Consider the following 20,328-nt stretch of genomic DNA (forward strand, 5'->3'; position numbering starts at 1 on the left):
CGTATGGGACCGTCCGGTCACAAGGACTTAATTAGAAAGCAATAAATAATTACCACTAAACAATGTCCTCTTAAGAGCTTTGTTTGTCTTTTTGATTCTTACCATTTCAGAATGTACAGTTACTATCTGTTTTTACCTCTCCTCATTATACTTTAGTACCCCCTGATCTAAGGTTTCTTTGGAATGCCTTAATATGGGTTATGGGTATATAGCAGTGATACAAGCACCACCTGTATGGAGCCTGCAAGTGACATGCTGCTATCCAGGTGAATCTACAAGGTGCTTGTACTAGATGGCTAGCTTCCTCAGCGCTTATAACATGGGGCAGGAACTGAATCATTTATGGAGGCATCTCATGTACAGTTTGTTACCTCATCCACTGCTTATTTTGTTTATAAATGGTACAAGCTTTTAGAATTTTCCCTGCAAGATGGCAAATGAGCAAAGTTAGTCAATGCCCTAATTAATGTGTATTGTATTATGTTATAGCATCCATGAGCATGCAAAAATAATTTTCCCTTTTAAATATTACAAAACAACAAAAGCGTCCATGTTTTCTTCTATGTTCCACATATAATTAATGGTATTAGTATGTCTTTAGGCAAAGGATTGGAACATTGAGTTAATGGACAACCATTGCATTCATAAATCTAACATGCGTTTACATTAATGTCACACTCCTATGCCACATACCGTAGCCTATGAGTGTGGTATGTCTCAGTATAGTCATATAAGCGGGCAACTGCTCTGCATTTCTTGGATAAAAGTATAGAGAATGTATATATGCGGCAATACGATCGGTATGTAATACAGGACATTTGGCTGTATAAAGTCCAACAAGTAACAAAACCCTCCACCACTAATTACATCTTTTGTCAAAACTGGAAGATGTTCACTAGAAATGACAACTGACAATTACTTAGTGTCAGGCAGTATTATTGTGTGTGGTGTAATGTCGACAGGCATAATGTCAATATGATAATTTTGACATGGTCATTATGTCAACATTCACCATGTAGACACTGAGGACATTTTATAATGATGTCATATCATCCCTGATGACCCAGCACTTTCCTTTTCCTGATGGCTGCAGCAGCTCCAAACAATCATGTGACTGTCTCTTCTGGCAGAGTCATGTGATCAATCATCCAGCATTCCGGCAAGTATACTTCCCTTAATCTCATTCCCTAGCACTTATCTCCCCTGAGTACCTAACCCTCCTGTCCCTCAGCCTAACACTAATAGTGACATTCCACACGTACGCATGTGGAACAACGTCTACATCATAACTGTCAACATTGTAAATGTCAGCTTACTTTGTGTTGTCTCTCTTTTATATTTTTTAATTTTCCCTATTTATTCATTGGTAATTTGATTTAGTTTAACAGTCTATATAATAAAAGGGTAATGCTGCTCCTCACCTCCTGGAGGGAATTCAAGTGTTTTGAACGCTGGCGGCCACTAGATGACGCCCAATGGAGCAATTTAAGTGTTACATCGTTCAAACACACACACAGTCGACCGTCCTGACATTACTGTTATGTTGTTCTGTCGATTTGATGGGCTGGTAACTAGCCCCAATATAAAAGTAACATGAAGGCTTCTGCACAAACAGTAATATTGGATTTCCACTGAGCACACGTTGCAATCCAGTTTTTTGGTCCAGTCATAGAAATCCAGTGAGCAAGATATTTGCCTACATACATGTGTGACTACCTGATGCTCCGTTCTGTTTTTCATGTCCTGTTCGATCAGCTTTAAACTGTTCAGTCAAGTAACCGTAACAGGTCATGTTTTTAGGATCTCTGTCTGTAGAAACGCAAGCAATAATTACTGACCCAGTAAAATACATTAAACTCACCTGCGCATGACTAAAGAAATACTGAAAACAGGGCCAGCTGTTGTTGGTTGATGACTGGAGTTAAAAACCTGTTTTGCAGATAAAATAATCCAATTTAACTGTGCAATTTTCAGAGTTCTTGATTATGGATTCGTTCTTAACATACATTGAGAGAAGAATGAGCCTAGATAATGTATGACCAAACACCTGTTCGCAGCTACGGAACCCTTGTGGCGCCTTATAAATAAACAATAATAACAATTATTTGTTAAACGTATCAATTGAATATCAAATCAGTTTTGTTTTATTTTTTCTAAGTGGAATTGAAATAGGAGGGTTGCATAAACCATATGACCTGGCGTGTGGTTGAGTTGAGTACAGAGAAACATCACCAATTGACTTAATAAGGAAATAGTGTAGGTTCTTGCTTACGTTTAGCCCAGCGCAGCATATGTATAACCTCTGTCAGCACACAGAATGGTAAACACCAGCAGGGTTTTTTTTTCTTTAATACTATAACACAGAGAAAGCTTTCCAGATACTGCATGTTACTGCTAATGTGCCGTGTGATGCCACTTCTTTGAGGGATTCCATTGCGAGCTACTTAAAATATGCAAAGACAAATCAATAAGTACTTTCAGATTGTGCTTGTCAAGCAGCAGAGGAGCAGTCCCTGTTACACAGGACGTGTAAACACTCCTGACTGGGCTGTTAGCTTTAACTTGAAAGTGAGATGTACTTGGCTTTCACACTGCAGTGATGCTCAGATTTAGGGCTGCACTGTTCCACATTGGCATTCAGGTGTGGTCTTTACTGTCGACCTGCATAACAAAAAAAAGAATCTGAAATGTAATGATGCAGCTAACAGAAATGTCTTTAAAAATAAGAATTTACTTACCGATAATTCTATTTCTCGTAGTCCGTAGTGGATGCTGGGGACTCCGTCAGGACCATGGGGAATAGCGGCTCCGCAGGAGACAGGGCACAAAAATAAAGCTTTAGGATTAGGTGGTGTGTACTGGCTCCTCCCCCTATGACCCTCCTCCAAGCCTCAGTTAGGATACTGTGCCCGGACGAGCGTACACAATAAGGAAGGATATTGAATCCCGGGTAAGACTCATACCAGCCACACCAATCACACCGTATAACTTGTGATCTGAACCCAGTTAACAGTATGACAAACGTAGGAGCCTTTGAACAGACGGCTCACAACAATAACAACCCGAATTTGTTTGTAACAATAACTATGTACAAGTATTGCAGACAATCCGCACTTGGGATGGGCGCCCAGCATCCACTACGGACTACGAGAAATAGAATTATCGGTAAGTAAATTCTTATTTTCTCTATCGTCCTAGTGGATGCTGGGGTTCCTGAAAGGACCATGGGGAATAGCGGCTCCGCAGGAGACAGGGCACAAAAAGTAAAGCTTTCCGATCAGGTGGTGTGCACTGGCTCCTCCCCCTATGACCCTCCTCCAAGCCTCAGTTAGATTTTTGTGCCCGGCCGAGAAGGGTGCAATCTAGGTGGCTCTCCTAAAGAGCTGCTTAGAGAAAGTTTAGCTTAGGTTTTTTATTTTACAGTGAGTCCTGCTGGCAACAGGATCACTGCAACGAGGGACTTAGGGGAGAAGAAGTGAACTCACCTGCGTGCAGGATGGATTGGCTTCTTGGCTACTGGACATCAGCTCCAGAGGGACGATCACAGGTACAGCCTGGATGGTCACCGGAGCCTCGCCGCCGGCCCCCTTGCAGATGCTGAAACATGAAGAGGTCCAGAATCGGCGGCAGAAGACTCCTCAGTCTTCTAAAGGTAGCGCACAGCACTGCAGCTGTGCGCCATTTTCCTCTCAGCACACTTCACACGGCAGTCACTGAGGGTGCAGGGCGCTGGGAGGGGAGCGCCCTGGGAGGCAAATGAAAACCTATTTGGCTAAAAAATACCTCACATATAGCCTCCGGGGGCTATATGGAGATATTTAACCCCTGCCAGAATACACTAAAGAGCGGGAGACGAGCCCGCCGAAAAAGGGGCGGGGCCTATCTCCTCAGCACACAGCGCCATTTTCCTTACACAGCTCCGCTGGTCAGGACGGCTCCCAGGTCTCTCCCCTGCACTGCACTACAGAAACAGGGTAAAACAAGAGAGGGGGGGCAAAATAGTGGCAAAAATTATATTATAAAAGCAGCTATACAGGGAGCACTTATTATAAGGCTATCCCTGTCATATATAGCGCTTTTGGTGTGTGCTGGCAAACTCTCCCTCTGTCTCCCCAAAGGGGTAGTGGGGTCCTGTCTTCGTTAAGAGCATTCCCTGTGTGTCTGCTGTGTGTCGGTACGTGTGTGTCGACATGTATGAGGACGATATTGGTGTGGAGGCGGAGCAATTGCCAAATATGGGGATGTCACCTCCTAGGGGGTCGACACCAGAATGGATGCCTTTATTTATGGAATTACGGGATAGTGTCAACACGCTAAAGCAGTCGTTTGACGACATGAGACGGCCGGACAATCAGTTAGTGCCTGTCCAGGCGCCTCAAACACCGTCAGGGGCTGTAAAACGCCCTTTGCCTCAGTCGGTCGACACAGACCCAGACACAGGCACTGATTCCAGTGGCGACGGTGACGAATCAACCGTATTTTCCAGTAGGGCCACACGTTATATGATTTTGGCAATGAAGGAGGCGTTACATTTAGCTGATACTACAGGTACCACTAAACAGGGTATTATGTGGGGTGTGAAAAAACTACCTATAGTTTTTCCTGAATCAGAAGAACTAAATGATGTATGTGATGAAGCGTGGGTTGCCCCCGATAAAAAGATGCTAATTTCAAAGAAGTTATTAGCTTTATACCCTTTCCCGTCAGAGGTTAGGGCGCGCTGGGAAACACCTCCTAGGGTGGACAAGGCGCTCACACGCTTATCTAAACAAGTGGCGTTACCCTCTCCTGAGACGGCCGCACTTAAAGATCCAGCAGATAGGAGGATGGAAAATATCCAAAAAAGTATATACACACATACAGGTGTTATACTACGACCAGCTATAGCGACAGCCTGGATGTGCAGTGCTGGAGTAGCTTGGTCAGAGTCCCTGATTGAAAATATTGATACCCTGGATAGGGACAATGTTTTACTGTCTTTAGAGCAAATAAAGGATGCATTTCTTTATATGCGTGATGCACAGAGGGATATCTGCACACTGGCATCACGGGTAAGTGCTATGTCCATTTCGGCCAGAAGAAGTTTATGGACGCGACAGTGGTCAGGCGATGCGGACTCAAAACGGCATATGGAAGTTTTGCCGTATAAAGGGTAGGAGTTATTTGGAGTCGGTCTATCAGATTTGGTGGCCACGGCTACAGCCGGGAAATCCACCTTTTTACCTCAAGCTACTCCCCAACAGAAAAAGACACTGACTTTTCAACTGCAGCCCTTTCGTTCCTTTAAAAACAAGAGAGCAAAGGGATATTCATATCTGCCACGAGGCAGAGGAAGGGGGAAGAGACACCAACAGGCAGCTCCTTCCCAGGAACAGAAGCCCTCCCCCGCTTCTACAAAAGCCTCAGCATGACGCTGGGGCTTCTCAAGCGGACTCGGGGGCGGTGGGCGGTCGTCTCAAGAATTTCAGCGCGCAGTGGGCTCACTCGCAGGTAGATCCCTGGATCCTGCAGATAATATCTCAGGGGTACAGGTTGGAACTAGAGACAGATCCGCCTCGCCGTTTCCTGAAGTCTGCTTTACCAACGTCCCCCTCCGAAAGGGAGACGGTTTTGGAAGCCATTCACAAGCTGTACTCTCAGCAGGTGATAGTCAAGGTACCTCTTCTACAACAGGGAAAGGGGTATTATTCCACTCTATTTGTGGTACCGAAGCCGGACGGCTCGGTAAGACCTATTCTAAATCTGAAGTCCTTGAACCTGTACATAAAGAAGTTCAAGTTCAAAATGGAGTCACTCAGAGCAGTGATAGCGAACCTGGAAGAAGGGGACTTTATGGTGTCCTTGGACATCAAGGATGCGTACCTCCACGTTCCAATTTACCCCTCACACCAGGGGTACCTCAGGTTCGTTGTACAAAACTGTCACTATCAGTTTCAGACGCTGCCGTTCGGATTGTCCACGGCACCTCGGGTCTTTACAAAGGTAATGGCCGAGATGATGATTCTTCTTCGAAGAAAAGGCGTATTAATTATCCCATACTTGGACGATCTCCTAATAAGGGCAAGGTCCAGAGAACAGCTAGAGAGGGGATTAGCACTGTCTCAAGAAGTGCTAAAACAGCACGGCTGGATTCTGAATATTCCAAAATCCCAGTTAATGCCGACAACTCGTCTGCTGTTCCTAGGGATGATTCTGGACACGGTTCAGAAAAAGGTTTTTCTCCCGGAGGAAAAAGCCAAGGAGTTATCCGAGCTTGTCAGGAACCTCCTAAAACCAGGAAAGGTGTCTGTACATCAATGCACAAGAGTCCTGGGAAAAATGGTGGCTTCTTACGAAGCAATTCCATTCGGCAGATTCCATGCACGAATTTTCCAGAGGGATCTGTTGGACAAATGGTCAGGGTCGCATCTTCAGATGCACCAGCGGATAACCCTGTCTCCAAGGACAAGGGTATCTCTTCTGTGGTGGTTGCAGAGTGCTCATCTATTGGAGGGCCGCAGATTCGGCATACAGGATTGGATCCTGGTGACCACGGACGCCAGCCTGAGAGGCTGGGGAGCAGTCACACAAGGAAGAAACTTCCAGGGAGTGTGGACGAGCCTGGAAACGTCTCTTCACATAAACATTCTGGAACTAAGAGCAATCTACAATGCTCTAAGCCAGGCAGAACCTCTGCTTCAAGGAAAACCGGTGTTGATCCAGTCGGACAACATCACGGCAGTCGCCCATGTAAACAGACAGGGCGGCACAAGAAGCAGGAGTGCAATGGCAGAAGCTGCAAGGATTCTTCGCTGGGCAGAGAATCATGTGATAGCACTGTCAGCAGTGTTCATCCCGGGAGTGGACAACTGGGAAGCAGACTTCCTCAGCAGACACGACCTTCACCCGGGAGAGTGGGGACTTCATCCGGAAGTCTTCCACATGCTGGTAACCCGTTGGGAAAGACCAATGGTGGACATGATGGCGTCTCGCCTCAACAAAAAACTGGACAGGTATTGCGCCAGGTCAAGAGATCCGCAGGCAATAGCTGTGGACGCGCTGGTAACGCCTTGGGTGTACCAGTCGGTGTATGTGTTTCCTCCTCTGCCTCTCATACCAAAAGTATTGAGAATTATACGGCAAAGAGGCGTAAGAACGATACTAGTGGTTCCGGATTGGCCAAGAAGGACTTGGTACCCGGAACTTCAAGAGATGATCACGGAAGATCCGTGGCCTCTACCTCTAAGGAGGGACTTGCTTCAGCAGGGTCCCTGTCTGTTTCAAGACTTACCGCGGCTGCGTTTGACGGCATGGCGGTTGAACGCCGGATCCTAAAGGAAAAAGGCATGCCGGAAGAAGTCATTCCTACTTTGATTAAAGCAAGGAAGGAAGTAACCGTGCAACACTATCACCGCATTTGGCGACGATATGTTGCGTGGTGCGAGGATCGGAGTGCTCCAACGGAGGAATTTCAACTGGGTCGATTCCTACATTTCCTGCAATCAGGATTGTCTATGGGTCTCAAATTGGGATCTATTAAGGTTCAAATTTCGGCCCTGTCGATTTTCTTTCAGAAAGAATTGGCTTCAGTTCCTGAAGTCCAGACTTTTGTGAAGGGAGTGCTGCATATACAGCCTCCTGTGGTGCCTCCAGTGGCACCGTGGGATCTCAATGTGGTTTTGGAATTTCTAAAATCTCATTGTTTTGAACCACTAAAAAAGGTGGATTTAAAATATCTCACATGGAAAGTGACCATGTTACTAGCCCTGGCTTCGGCCAGGAGAGTGTCAGAACTGGCAGCTTTATCTTACAAAAGCCCATATCTGATTTTCCATTCGGACAGGGCAGAACTGCGGACTCGTCCGCATTTTCTCCCTAAGGTGGTGTCAGCATTTCATCTGAACCAGCCTATTGTAGTGCCTGCGGCTACAAGTGACTTGGAGGACTCCAAGTTACTGGACGTTGTCAGAGCATTAAAAATATATATTGCAAGGACAGCTGGAGTCAGAAAATCTGACTCGTTGTTTATATTGTATGCACCCAACAAGATGGGTGCTCCTGCGTCTAAGCAGACGATTGCTCGTTGGATCTGTAGCACAATCCAACTTGCACATTCTGTGGCAGGCCTGCCACAGCCTAAATCTGTAAAGGCCCACTCCACAAGGAAGGTGGGCTCATCTTGGGCGGCTGCCCGAGGGGTCTCGGCATTACAACTTTGCCGAGCAGCTACGTGGTCAGGGGAGAACACGTTTGTAAAATTTTACAAATTTGATACTCTGGCTAAGGAGGACCTGGAGTTCTCTCATTCGGTGCTGCAGAGTCATCCGCACTCTCCCGCCCGTTTGGGAGCTTTGGTATAATCCCCATGGTCCTTTCAGGAACCCCAGCATCCACTAGGACGATAGAGAAAATAAGATTTTACTTACCGATAAATCTATTTCTCGGAGTCCGTAGTGGATGCTGGGCGCCCATCCCAAGTGCGGATTATCTGCAATAATTGTACATAGTTATTGTTAACTAATTCGGGTTATTGTTTAGGAAGCCATCTTTCAGAGGCTCCTCTGTTATCATACTGTTAACTGGGTTTGATCACAAGTTGTACGGTGTGATTGGTGTGGCTGGTATGAGTCTTACCCGGGATTCAAAATTCCTCCCTTATTGTGTACGCTCGTCCGGGCACAGTACCTAACTGAGGCTTGGAGGAGGGTCATAGGGGGAGGAGCCAGTGCACACCACCTGATCGGAAAGCTTTACTTTTTGTGCCCTGTCTCCTGCGGAGCCGCTATTCCCCATGGTCCTTTCAGGAACCCCAGCATCCACTACGGACTCCGAGAAATAGAATTATCGGTAAGTAAATTCTTATTTTCTCTAACGTCCTAAGTGGATGCTGGGGACTCCGTCAGGACCATGGGGATTATACCAAAGCTCCCAAACGGGCGGGAGAGTGCGGATGACTCTGCAGCACCGAATGAGAGAACTCAAGGTCCTCCTCAGCCAGGGTATCAAATTTGTAGAATTTTGCAAATGTGTTTGCCCCTGACCAAGTAGCAGCTCGGCAGAGTTGTAATGCCGAGACCCCCCGGGCAGCCGCCCAGGATGAGCCCACTTTCCTTGTGGAATGGGCCTTGACAGATTTAGGTTGTGGCAAGCCTGCCACAGAATGTGCAAGTTGAATTGTGCTACAAATCCAACGAGCAATCGTCTGCTTAGAAGCAGGAGCACCCATCTTGTTGGGTGCATACAATATAAACAGTGAGTCAGACTTTCTGACTCCCGCCGTTCTTGAAATATATATTTTCAATGCCCGGACCACGTCCAACAACTTGGAATCCTCCAAATCGTTAGTAGCCGCAGGCACCACAATAGGCTGGTTCAGGTGAAACGCTGACACCACCTTAGGCAGAAAATAAGGACGTGTCCGCAGTTCTGCCCTGTCCGTATGGAAAATCAGATATGGGCTCTTATATGATAAAGCCGCCAATTCTGATACTCTCCTGGCTGAAGCCAGGGCCAGTAGCATGGTTACTTTCCATGTAAGATACTTCAACTCCACCGATTTGAGCGGCTCAAACCAATGGGATTTGAGAAAATCCAAGACTACATTAAGATCCCACGGTGCCACTGGGGGCACAACCGGGGGCTGTATATGTAGTACTCCTTTTACAAAAGTCTGGACTTCAGGAACTGAAGCCAATTCTTTCTGGAAGAAAATCGACAGGGCCGAAATTTGAACCTTAATGGACCCCAATTTGAGGCCCATAGACAATCCTGTTTGCAGGAAATGTAGGAATCGACCCAGTTGAAATTCCTCCGTGGGGGCCTTCCTGGCCTCACACCACGCAACATATTTTCTCCAAATGCGGTGATAATGTTGTGCAGTCACCTCCTTCCTGGCTTTTACCAGTGTAGGAATGACCTCTTCCGGAATGCCTTTTTCCCTTAGAATTCGGCGTTCAACCGCCATGCCGTCAAACGCAGCCGCGGTAAGTCTTGGAATAGACACGGTCCCTGCTGAAGCAGGTCCGGTCTTAGAGGTAGAGGCCACGGATCCTCCGTGAGCATCTCTTGAAGTTCCGGGTACCAAGTTCTTCTTGGCCAATCCGGAGCCACTAGTATCGTTCTTACTCCCTTTTGCCGTATAATTCTCAGTACCTTTGGTATGAGAGGCAGAGGAGGGAACACATACACTGACTGGAACACCCACGGTGTTACCAGAGCGTCCACAGCTATTGCCTGAGGGTCTCTTGACCTGGCGCAATACCTGTCCTGTTTTTTGTTGAGGCGGGACGCCATCATATCCACCATTGGTTTTTCCCAACGGTTCACAATCATGTGGAAGACTTCTGGATGAAGTCCCCACTCTCCCGGGTGTAGATCGTGTCTGCTGAGGAAGTCTGCTTCCCAGTTGTCCACTCCCGGAATGAATACTGCTGACAGTGCTATCACATGATCTTCCGCCCAGCGAAGAATCCTTGCAGCTTCTGCCATTGCTGTCCTGCTTCTTGTGCCGCCCTGTCTGTTTACGTGGGCGACTGCCGTGATGTTGTCCGACTGGATCAACACCGGCTGACCCTGAAGCAGGGGTTTTGCCAGACTTAGAGCATTGTAAATCGCTCTTAGCTCCAGTATATTTATGTGAAGAGACATCTCCAGGCTTGACCATACTCCCTGGAAGTTTCTTCCCTGTGTGACCGCTCCCCAGCCTCTCAGACTGGCATCCGTGGTCACCAGGACCCAGTCCTGTATGCCGAATCTGCGGCCCTCTAACAGATGAGCACTCTGCAACCACCACAGAAGAGACACCCTTGTCCGTGGCGATAAGGTTATCCGCTGATGCATCTGCAGATGCGATCCGGACCATTTGTCCAGCAGATCCCACTGAAAAGTTTGTGCGTGGAATCTGCCGAATGTAATCGCTTCGTAAGAAGCCACCATCTTTCCCAGGACTCTTGTGCATTGATGCACAGACACTTTCCCTGGTTTTAGGAGGTTCCTGACAAGTTCGGATAACTCCCTGGCTTTCTCCTCCGGAAGAAACACCTTTTTCTGAACCGTGTCCAGAATCATTCCCAGGAACAGCAGACGTGTCGTCGGGGTCAACTGAGATTTTGGAAAATTCAGAATCCACCCGTGTTGTTGCAGCACTAGTTGGGTTAGTGCTACTCCGTCCTCCAGCTGTTCTCTGGACCTTGCCCTTATCAGGAGATCGTCCAAGTAAGGGATAATTAATACGCCTCTTCTTCGCAGAAGGATCATCATTTCGGCCATTACCTTGGTAAAGACCAGAGGTGCCGTGGACAATCCAAACGGCAGCGTCTGAAACTGATAATGACAGTTTTGCACCACGAACCTGAGGTACCCTTGATGTGAAGGGCAAATTGGGACATGTAGGTAAGCATCCTTTATGTCCAGGGACACCATAAAGTCCCCTTCTTCCAGATTCGCTATCACTGCTCTGAGTGACTCCATCTTGAACTTGAATTTTTGTATGTACAGGTTCAAAGATTTCAGATTTAGAATAGGTCTTACCGAGCCGTCCGGCTTCGGTACCACAAATAGCGTGGAGTAATACCCCTTTCCCTGTTGTAGGAGGGGTACCTTGACTATCACCTGCTGAGAAAACAGCTTGTGAATGGCTTCCAATACCGTCGCCCTGTCTGAGGGAGACGTTGGCAAAGCAGACTTTAGGAACCGGCGAGGGGGAGACTTCTCGAATTCCAACCTGTAACCCTGAGATACTACCTGCAGAATCCAGGGGTCCACCTGTGAGCAAGCCCACTGTGCGCTGAAATTCTTGAGTCGACCCCCCACCGCTCCTGAGTCCGCTTGTAAGGCCCCAGCGTCATGCTGAGGGCTTTGCAGAACCCTGGGAGGGCTTCTGTTCCTGGGCAGGGGCTGCTTGCTGCCCTCTCTTACCCCTTCCTCTGCCCCGAGGCAGATATGACTGTCCTTTTGTCCGCTTGTTCTTATAGGACCGAAAGGACTGCGGCTGAAAAGACGGTGTCTTTTTCTGTTGGGAGGGGGTCTGAGGTAAAAAGGTGGATTTTCCGGCAGTTGCCGTGGCCACCAGATCCGATAGACCGACGCCAAATAATTCCTCCCCTTTATACGGCAATACTTCCATATGTCGTTTGGAATCCGCATCACCTGACCACTGTCGCGTCCATAAACTCCTTCTGGCAGATATGGACATCGCATTTACTCTCGATGCCAGAGTGCAAATATCTCTCTGAGCATCTCGCATATAAAGGAAAGCATCCTTTAATTGCTCTATAGTCAATAAAATACTGTCCCTATCCAGGGTATCAATATTTTCAGTCAGGGAATCCAACCAGACGACCCCAGCACTGCACATCCAGGCTGAGGCGATGGCTGGTCGCAGTATAACACCAGTATGTGTGTATATACTTTTTAGGGTAGTTTCCATTCTCCTATCAGCTGGATCCCTGAGGGCGGCCGTATCAGGAGACGGTAACGCCACTTGTTTTGATAAGCGTGTGAGCGCCTTATCCACCCTAGGGGGTGTTTCCCAGCGCGCCCTAACCTCTGGCGGGAAAGGGTATAATGCTAATAACTTTTTTGAAATTAGCATTTTTCTATCTGGGTTAACCCACGCTTCATCACATACATCATTTAATTCCTCTGATTCAGGAAAAACTACAGGTAGTTTTTTCACCCCCCACATAATACCCCTTTTTGTGGTACTTGCAGTATCAGAGATATGCAAAGCCTCCTTCATTGCCGTGATCATATAACGTGTGGCCCTACTTGAAAATACGTTTGTTTCATCACCGTCGACACTAGATTCAGTGTCTGTGTCTGGGTCTGTGTCGACCGACTGAGGTAAAGGGCGCTTTACAGCCCCTGACGGTGTCTGAGACGCCTGGGCAGGTACTAACTGGTTTGCCGGCCGTCTCATGTCGTCAACTGATTTTTGTAATGTGCTGACATTATCACGTAATTCCATAAACAAAGCCATCCATTCCGGTGTCGACTCCCTGGGGGGTGACATCACCATTATCGGCAATTGCTCTGCCTCCACACCAACATCGTCCTCATACATGTCGACACACACGTACCGACACACAGCAGACACACAGGGAATGCTCTTATCGAAGACAGGACCCCACTAGCCCTTTGGGGAGACAGAGGGAGAGTTTGCCAGCACACACCCAAGCGCTATAATATATATGGGAACATCCTTATATAAGTGTTGTTCTTTATAGCAGCTTAAATATATCAAAATATCGCCAAAAAAATGCCCCCCCCTCTCTGTTTTACCCTGTTTCTGTAGTGCAGTGCAGGGGAGAGTCCTGGGAGCCTTCCTCACAGCGGAGCTGAGCAGGAAAATGGCGCTGTGTGCTGAGGAGAATAAGCTCCGCCCCCTATTTCGGCTGGCTTTTCTCCCGTAGTTTTAGATAACTGGCATGGGTTAAATACATACATATAGCCTCAATGGCTATATGTGATGTATTCTTTTGCCATAAAGGTATTAAATATTGCTGCCCAGGGCGCCCCCAGCAGCGCCCTGCACCCTCCGTGACCGCTTGGTGTGAAGTGTGTGACAACAATGGCGCACAGCTGCAGTGCTGTGCGCTACCTTCATGAAGACTGAAGAGCCTTCTGCCGCCTGTTTCCGGACCTTCAATCTTCAGCATCTGTAAGGGGGGTCGGCGGCGCGGCTCCGGGACGAACCCCAGGGTGAGACCTGTGTTCCGACTCCCTCTGGAGCTAATGGTGTCCAGTAGCCTAAGAATCCAATCCATCCTGCACGCAGGTGAGTTGAAATTCTCTCCCCTAAGTCCCTCGATGCAGTGAGCCTGTTGCCAGCAGGACTCACTGAAAATAAAAAACCTAAAAACTTTTTCTAAGCAGCTCTTTAGGAGAGCCACCTAGATTGCACCCTGCTCGGACGGGCACAAAAACCTAACTGAGGCTTGGAGGAGGGTCATAGGGGGAGGAGCCAGTACACACCACCTAATCCTAAAGCTTTATTTTTGTGCCCTGTCTCCTGCGGAGCCGCTATTCCCCATGGTCCTGACGGAGTCCCCAGCATCCACTTAGGACGTTAGAGAAATATTAATACAAGGAAACTAATGTACTTTGTGATATAATGCCATAATATAATTGTCAGCTGAAATGTACCTTTTATAGACACTCCTGGTTTTAAAGATCCGTCCTTACACATTGTGTTTCTGGTTTTCAAAACACATTGGTAACCATCTAGCTCTGTATGTGACAAACAGTTCCAAGTGTCTGATGCTATATTATTCAGTTATATTATTCTTATGGTAATTTGTAAAAATGTTTTCAGCATTTATTTTAATCAAGCAATCTGTGGACTGCTTTTTTTATAGTGTGTAGTGATACTGACAGGTGAAATGGCAAAATACCTAATAAACAATGGCACCTTATTACGTGACCTCCATCCCTCACGTAGCTAGCCTCCTCACCTCCATGAAGTGTTTATCTGCCTGACTCGTTCCTTCTACCCCCTTCACAGTACATCTCCTGGGAACTGTTATAATAGGCTTAAGGCAATTACAATTGCTATTTTAGGTACACTGCCGTAACATACTGTCCTGTTCCTGTTTCCCGTGGAAAGAAACCTCTATATGAAACCATGCATGGCTTTGATAGTTGCAATCAGTTAAATATTTCAGGGCAAATGCACTGGAGAGCTGGCTGTTACGGATGCTTACAGTGTATATGGCAAGGAGGAAGCACAAATAAGGGACATGGTCCATTTGTCAGGGTGTATTTTGTTAGCCACTCTTGCAACCAAGTCTTCCCTAGCGCTATTATGTTATTCGATTATAGTGTATTATAGAATATCCAGATGTGTCCTCATACATCTACTAGGTCCTGTGCAACTCTGCTAGCATCAGGCATCTTTTTTTGCCAGAAATGCGTCTTAATCGCAACGCAATGCAACTAGACCGCACCAGGAGAATGTGATGATTAGCTTGATATGCAACACCTGTATATATATGATGTGTGTGACTCTTTGTACGAAGCACACCGGAACATGTATTGGAGAAAACCTGCAGCTGTTACATTGAAGCACTTTGTGTACAAACTCGGAGACTCTGTAGCACACAGGTACACAGTGTCACGACTAAGATGCATTTTCAGCAAAAAAGACACCCGGTGCACTGAAAGGGGCTGTTTGGTGCAACTACAGCAATGATGTATGAGAACACATCTGTACCAAACCAGGAAAATTTGAGATATTTGCCCCTAGCAACCAATCAGATGCTAGATATCATGTACAGTACCTAGTACATTCTGTAAAATTATAGCTAGATTTGGTAGCTTTGGGAAATACCTACATTTTTACTTTTAGCAGGTGTGATAAATATCCCCTATGCGAGTGGTTCCCAAACTTTTTTGGATCACGGCGCCCTAGAATATCTGAATTTTTGTCACTGCACCCTTAGGTCAAAAGTTTCTTATTGAGAAACTTTGAAATAAATATTTAATTAAGTAAATTGTGATTATATGTCATCCTTAGGTTCAATTGTGTGGTGAGGGACAGGATTTGCTTCTGTTTGTACACATATTTTATGACTGACAGCCACCAGCACTGGTTTTGCCTATTACATTGACCATAAATAATTTGAATTGGTCCTGGCACAACAATCCAAGGCACCCCGCAAAGAGCACACAGTTTGAGAACCACTGCCCTATGCATTACTCATTCCTAAATCTACATTTAAATGTTATTTGATATGTTTCTTCAAAATTGTATTTTCTCAAAAGACTGATTTAATATTTATTGTTCATCTTCTAAGGCTTCTGAATGGTTCTGTTGTGTCAAACATGGGGGAATACAACATTTTAGTACGGTTATGAAATGATATTGCCACAGTTGACAAAATCAAAAAGATTTAGGATTCTCTTTTTATGGGTCTGTAATTTTGCGTAAGAATATAACATTGTCAGTGTAACCATATTGCCCTATGTTAATGCAAACATGTTTGGAACCTTTATGAAGAATAAATCAATAGGAAATGTAAAAACAGAAAATATGAGATGTTCAATTTCCACAAATTATCCTTGTTGATCCTTTATGTGGTAACGTTTCCACAATTGTTTCAATTCCAGAAATGAAATTACGTAATGCATTAAATAGGAGAAATGTGATTATCTCTCTGCAGAGAAGATCCTGGAGGTAGATTAGATTACTATGGTGTTTATGCATATTTACGCAGGCATACCATTAATCATCTTCTTTCTACATAAATTCTCCATATGGTTTCTAATTGTGATTAAAGTCTTAAATGAAACTGACACAGATTACAGCATCTGAGTATTATAAAAATAACTGAGTTTGTACTTAAACATTAGCTGGATGAGTCTGTTGAGATGCGGGTTGTTGTATTATTCAGTGTTAGGTGGTATTGTGTACTTTGGCTTGCAATGTGACTGCGCATTGTATGGCCACTGCATGACTTCTATACAGTAAGTAAAATCATTAACCTATAATAATAGTAATAATAATAATTGTATTTATATAGCGCTCTATCTCCAATAGGACTCAAGGCACTTAAGAGGTAGTAGGAACATGGGGGGTCATTCCGAGTTGTTCGCTCGTTGCCGATTTTCGCTATATTGCGATTAGTCGCTTACTGCACATGCGCAAGGTTCGCAGAGCGCATGCGCTTAGTTATTTTACACAAAAGTTAGGTATTTTACTCACTTTATAACGAGGTGTTTTCATCGTTCTGGTGATCGTAGTGATTGACAGGAAGTGGGTGTTTCTGGGCGGAAACTGGCCGTTTTCTGGGAGTGTGCGAAAAAACGCTGGCGTTTCTGGGAAAACGCGGGAGTGTCTGAAGAAACGGGGGAGTGTCTGGGCGAACGCTGGGTGTGTTTGTGACGTCAAACCAGGAATGAAACTGACTGAACTGATCGCAATGGCTGAGTAAGTCTGGAGCTACTCAGAAACTGCTAAGAAATTTCTATTCGCAATTCTGCTAATCTTTCGTTTGCAATTCTGCTAAGCTAAGATACACTCCCAGAGGGCGGCGGCTTAGCGTGTGCAATGCTGCTAAAAGCAGCTAGCGAGCGAACAACTCGGAATGAGGGCCATGATGCAGTAGTTTACTTAAAAACAAACCAAAAAACCACATAAATTTACATTTTCAAAAATAGTAAGAAACTGTGGGGGTAATTCAGACCTGATCGCTCGCTAGCTATTTTTTGCAGCGCTGCGATCAGATAGTCGCCGCCTATAGGGGAGTGTATTTTCGCTTTGCAAATGTGCGAACGCTTGTGCAGGCGCGCGGTACAAAAAAGTTTTGTGCAGTTTCTGAGTAGCCGAGAACTTACTCAGCCGCTGCGATCACTTCAGCCTGTTCGTGGCCAGATTTGACGTCAGACACCTGCCCTGCAAACGCTTGGACACGCCTGCGTTTTTCCAAACACTCCCAGAAAACGGTCAGTTGACACCCACAAACGCCCTCTTCCTATCAATCTCCTTGCGATCGGCTGTGGTAATGGATTCTTTGTTAAATCTATCGCTCAGCAACGATCCGCTTTGTACCCATACAACGCACCTGCGCATTGCAGTGCATACGCATATGTAGTTCTGACCTGATCGCAGCACAAAAATCTAGCATGCGATCAGGTCTGAATGACCCCCTGTGAACATACTATGGTGGTTCATTTATCCTACGCACCAAGGTTTCTGGTGAGGCAACCATTTGAGGCACACTAAATAGGATTACACTAGGCAGAATAGGCGCTCTCTGGAATCGACGACAAACAATTGGAGAGATCAATATACTTGGTGTGATCCTTGCAAGTTCCTCACGACCATGCACCCTTCATTCTACACAGAGTACCAGGTGAGGCAGCCATGTTGGGCCCACTATTTTGGTTACATTGTGCGAATTAGCAATACATAGAGATGAGACGTACATAGATAAAATAAACAAAGAAATAGCAGAATGCACCCAGCATCATCACTTCAGTGGGTTGCTCATTCCACCCTTGGGTACCCGGCGAGGCAGCTATCTAGGGGCACTACATAGGATTACAGTGGGCAGGACGAGCCACTAACAGGAGTGAGGCATGCAGTGGAAACTTGTAGAGATGAGAAGGTATAGTTGAAGTGGGGGGGGGGGGGGGGACGACAGTACATTGATAAAGCACATTTGCACGTAATAGACTGAAGGAGGCAAACTCTGATAACATACACTGTTACTAAACTGGTATATAAATGTCCTGGTCTCAAGCGTACAGTATGTGGAGATCCACTAGTGCCAAGTAGTAATTTCCCTGGTGAGGCTGGTCTATCATACTCCCCCCTTGCTCAGAGGGCAGCCCTGGTGTTCACCGCCTCAGCTCCTTGCTCATCTTAAGGGGCTCCAATGTTCCCAGCCAGATGGGGAGGCCAGTCCTGATGTTGAAGTGAGGCCACAGAGCAGCTGCAGAGGCCTGGCACTGATGGGAAGCATCTCTGAGTACGGCCCAGATGCATGGAGTTCCTTCAGCTCTCACGGGAAGGGGGGGGGGCTCAGCAGGAGTGGATCTGGTGGTATAAGGAGCATTATGGAAGTGTTAGGCAGCAAGTAGGGGCAGAATTTTAAAGATGGCGCCTAGTGATGGAATCTATTCCGCAGACAGTCATTTACAATAAATGCTATGAATCTCCAGGATCATACACAATTTATTTATTTTTATATACAAGACCCTTCTTGTGATCCATCATTACAAATAAGAGTTTAATTACAATAACAAGATATCTGCTAAGGAGACATTAGACATTTAGTGTTAAGAACATCAACCTGTGCCATAATCACGGCATTACTTTAGGTCATCTGTTCTCATCAATTTCCTATTGTGCTACACCATCATAAGATGAACATTCCATACTACATATACTATAAAGGAAATACCTTTACCCATCTCTCGCTCTCTCCAGCTTTTTCAGCAGTCAAACTCAACTTATACGTGCTCTGCCCTGAGCTGCTGCTATACCATTGACTCGCAACCCTTATTGATACATATCTCTTCTACAAGGGGTCCCATTACTAAATTAGCTTTTTCATCTCCTTATTCTCTTTACCTAGGCTGTGATAGGCTGTAGATCCTTGGTGATGCCCACTTTCACCACCATATTTCATATATTACTGTTTGTCTTGGTCCAATAAAGAGTTATAAACCCCCCAACAAATATGACCATTCCGAAAACCCCCTTAGATTACAGCCCTGATTCCCCGATCCGACAGCACTGTCAATCAGATCTGTTGATACAGGTTGAGTATCCCATATCCAAATATTCCGAAATACGGAATATTCCGAAATACGGACTTTTCTGGGTGAGAGTGAGATAGTGAAACCTTTGTTTTTGGATGAATCAATGTACACAAACTATGTTTAATACACAAAGTTATTAAAAATATTGTATTAAATGACCTACAGGCTGTGTGTATAAGGTGTATATGAAACATAAATGAATTGTGTGAATGTACACACACTTTGTTTAATGTACAAAGTTATAAAAAATATTGGCTAAAATGACCTTCAGGCTGTGTGTATAAGGTGTATATGTAACATAAATGCATTCTGTGCTTAGTCTTAGGTCCCATCACCATGATATCTCATTATGGGATGCAATTATTCCAAAATACAGAAAAATCCAACATCCAAAATACCTCTGGTCCCAAGCATTTTGGATAAGGGATACTCAACCTGTAATCGTTGATCATTTAACATTTTGAAGGGACAGCACACGTCATTTTATTTGGGGGTGTAGTGATTGGTAGAGTGGAGGGTCCTGCCCATGGGCAGATCTACAGTAGATCAAAATGATAGTGGAGTACCACGACAGGGGAAGGTGGGGGAGAGTTCCGGCACTCCTGGGAAAATGTTGTAGCCTCATAAGAAGGGATATGGCCTGACAGGGAATGCAGTACCCACAGGCCACACCCTCATTTTATTCACACTGGGGTCATAGAGTACAGGTCTTGTGCATGACGGGGAGAATGCGTGGGGTGGGTAATAGGGAAAATGTGTGGGGAAACAGGTCTGATGGGTGACAGGGTGAGTGTCTGTGGGTGTTGTTGTGGGTGAGTGTCTGTAGGCAGGTCTGGACACAGCAGACTGCCCCCCCCCCGCCCTTCAATGTCTACCTCTCAAAACGCTCCAACCCTTCCTTCAATATTCACCACACATCGTTACCCCCTTCCCCCCTTCAAGGTTCAGCACATCACAATTTCGCTGCTCGTCCCATCCTCACAGCGTCGGCTGCTATTATAGCTGTGATTGCTACTATTACCTGGCCCCACCATATGCTGTTAAAGACCTGGGCACGATGTGCCTGTGCTCACCTGGAGGCCC

At 45.9% G+C, this 20,328-nt stretch overlaps 1 protein-coding gene across 13 annotated transcripts in view; it reads left to right on the plus strand.

The window, feature by feature from the left end:
* Positions 1-20,328, plus strand: part of PLCE1 (phospholipase C epsilon 1) — a 624,299-nt gene that overhangs the window by 458,279 nt on the left and 145,692 nt on the right. The window lies entirely within an intron of this gene.

Source organism: Pseudophryne corroboree, chromosome 3, assembly GCF_028390025.1.
Source record: "Pseudophryne corroboree isolate aPseCor3 chromosome 3, aPseCor3.hap2, whole genome shotgun sequence".
NCBI classification, from domain to species: Eukaryota; Metazoa; Chordata; class Amphibia; order Anura; family Myobatrachidae; genus Pseudophryne; species Pseudophryne corroboree.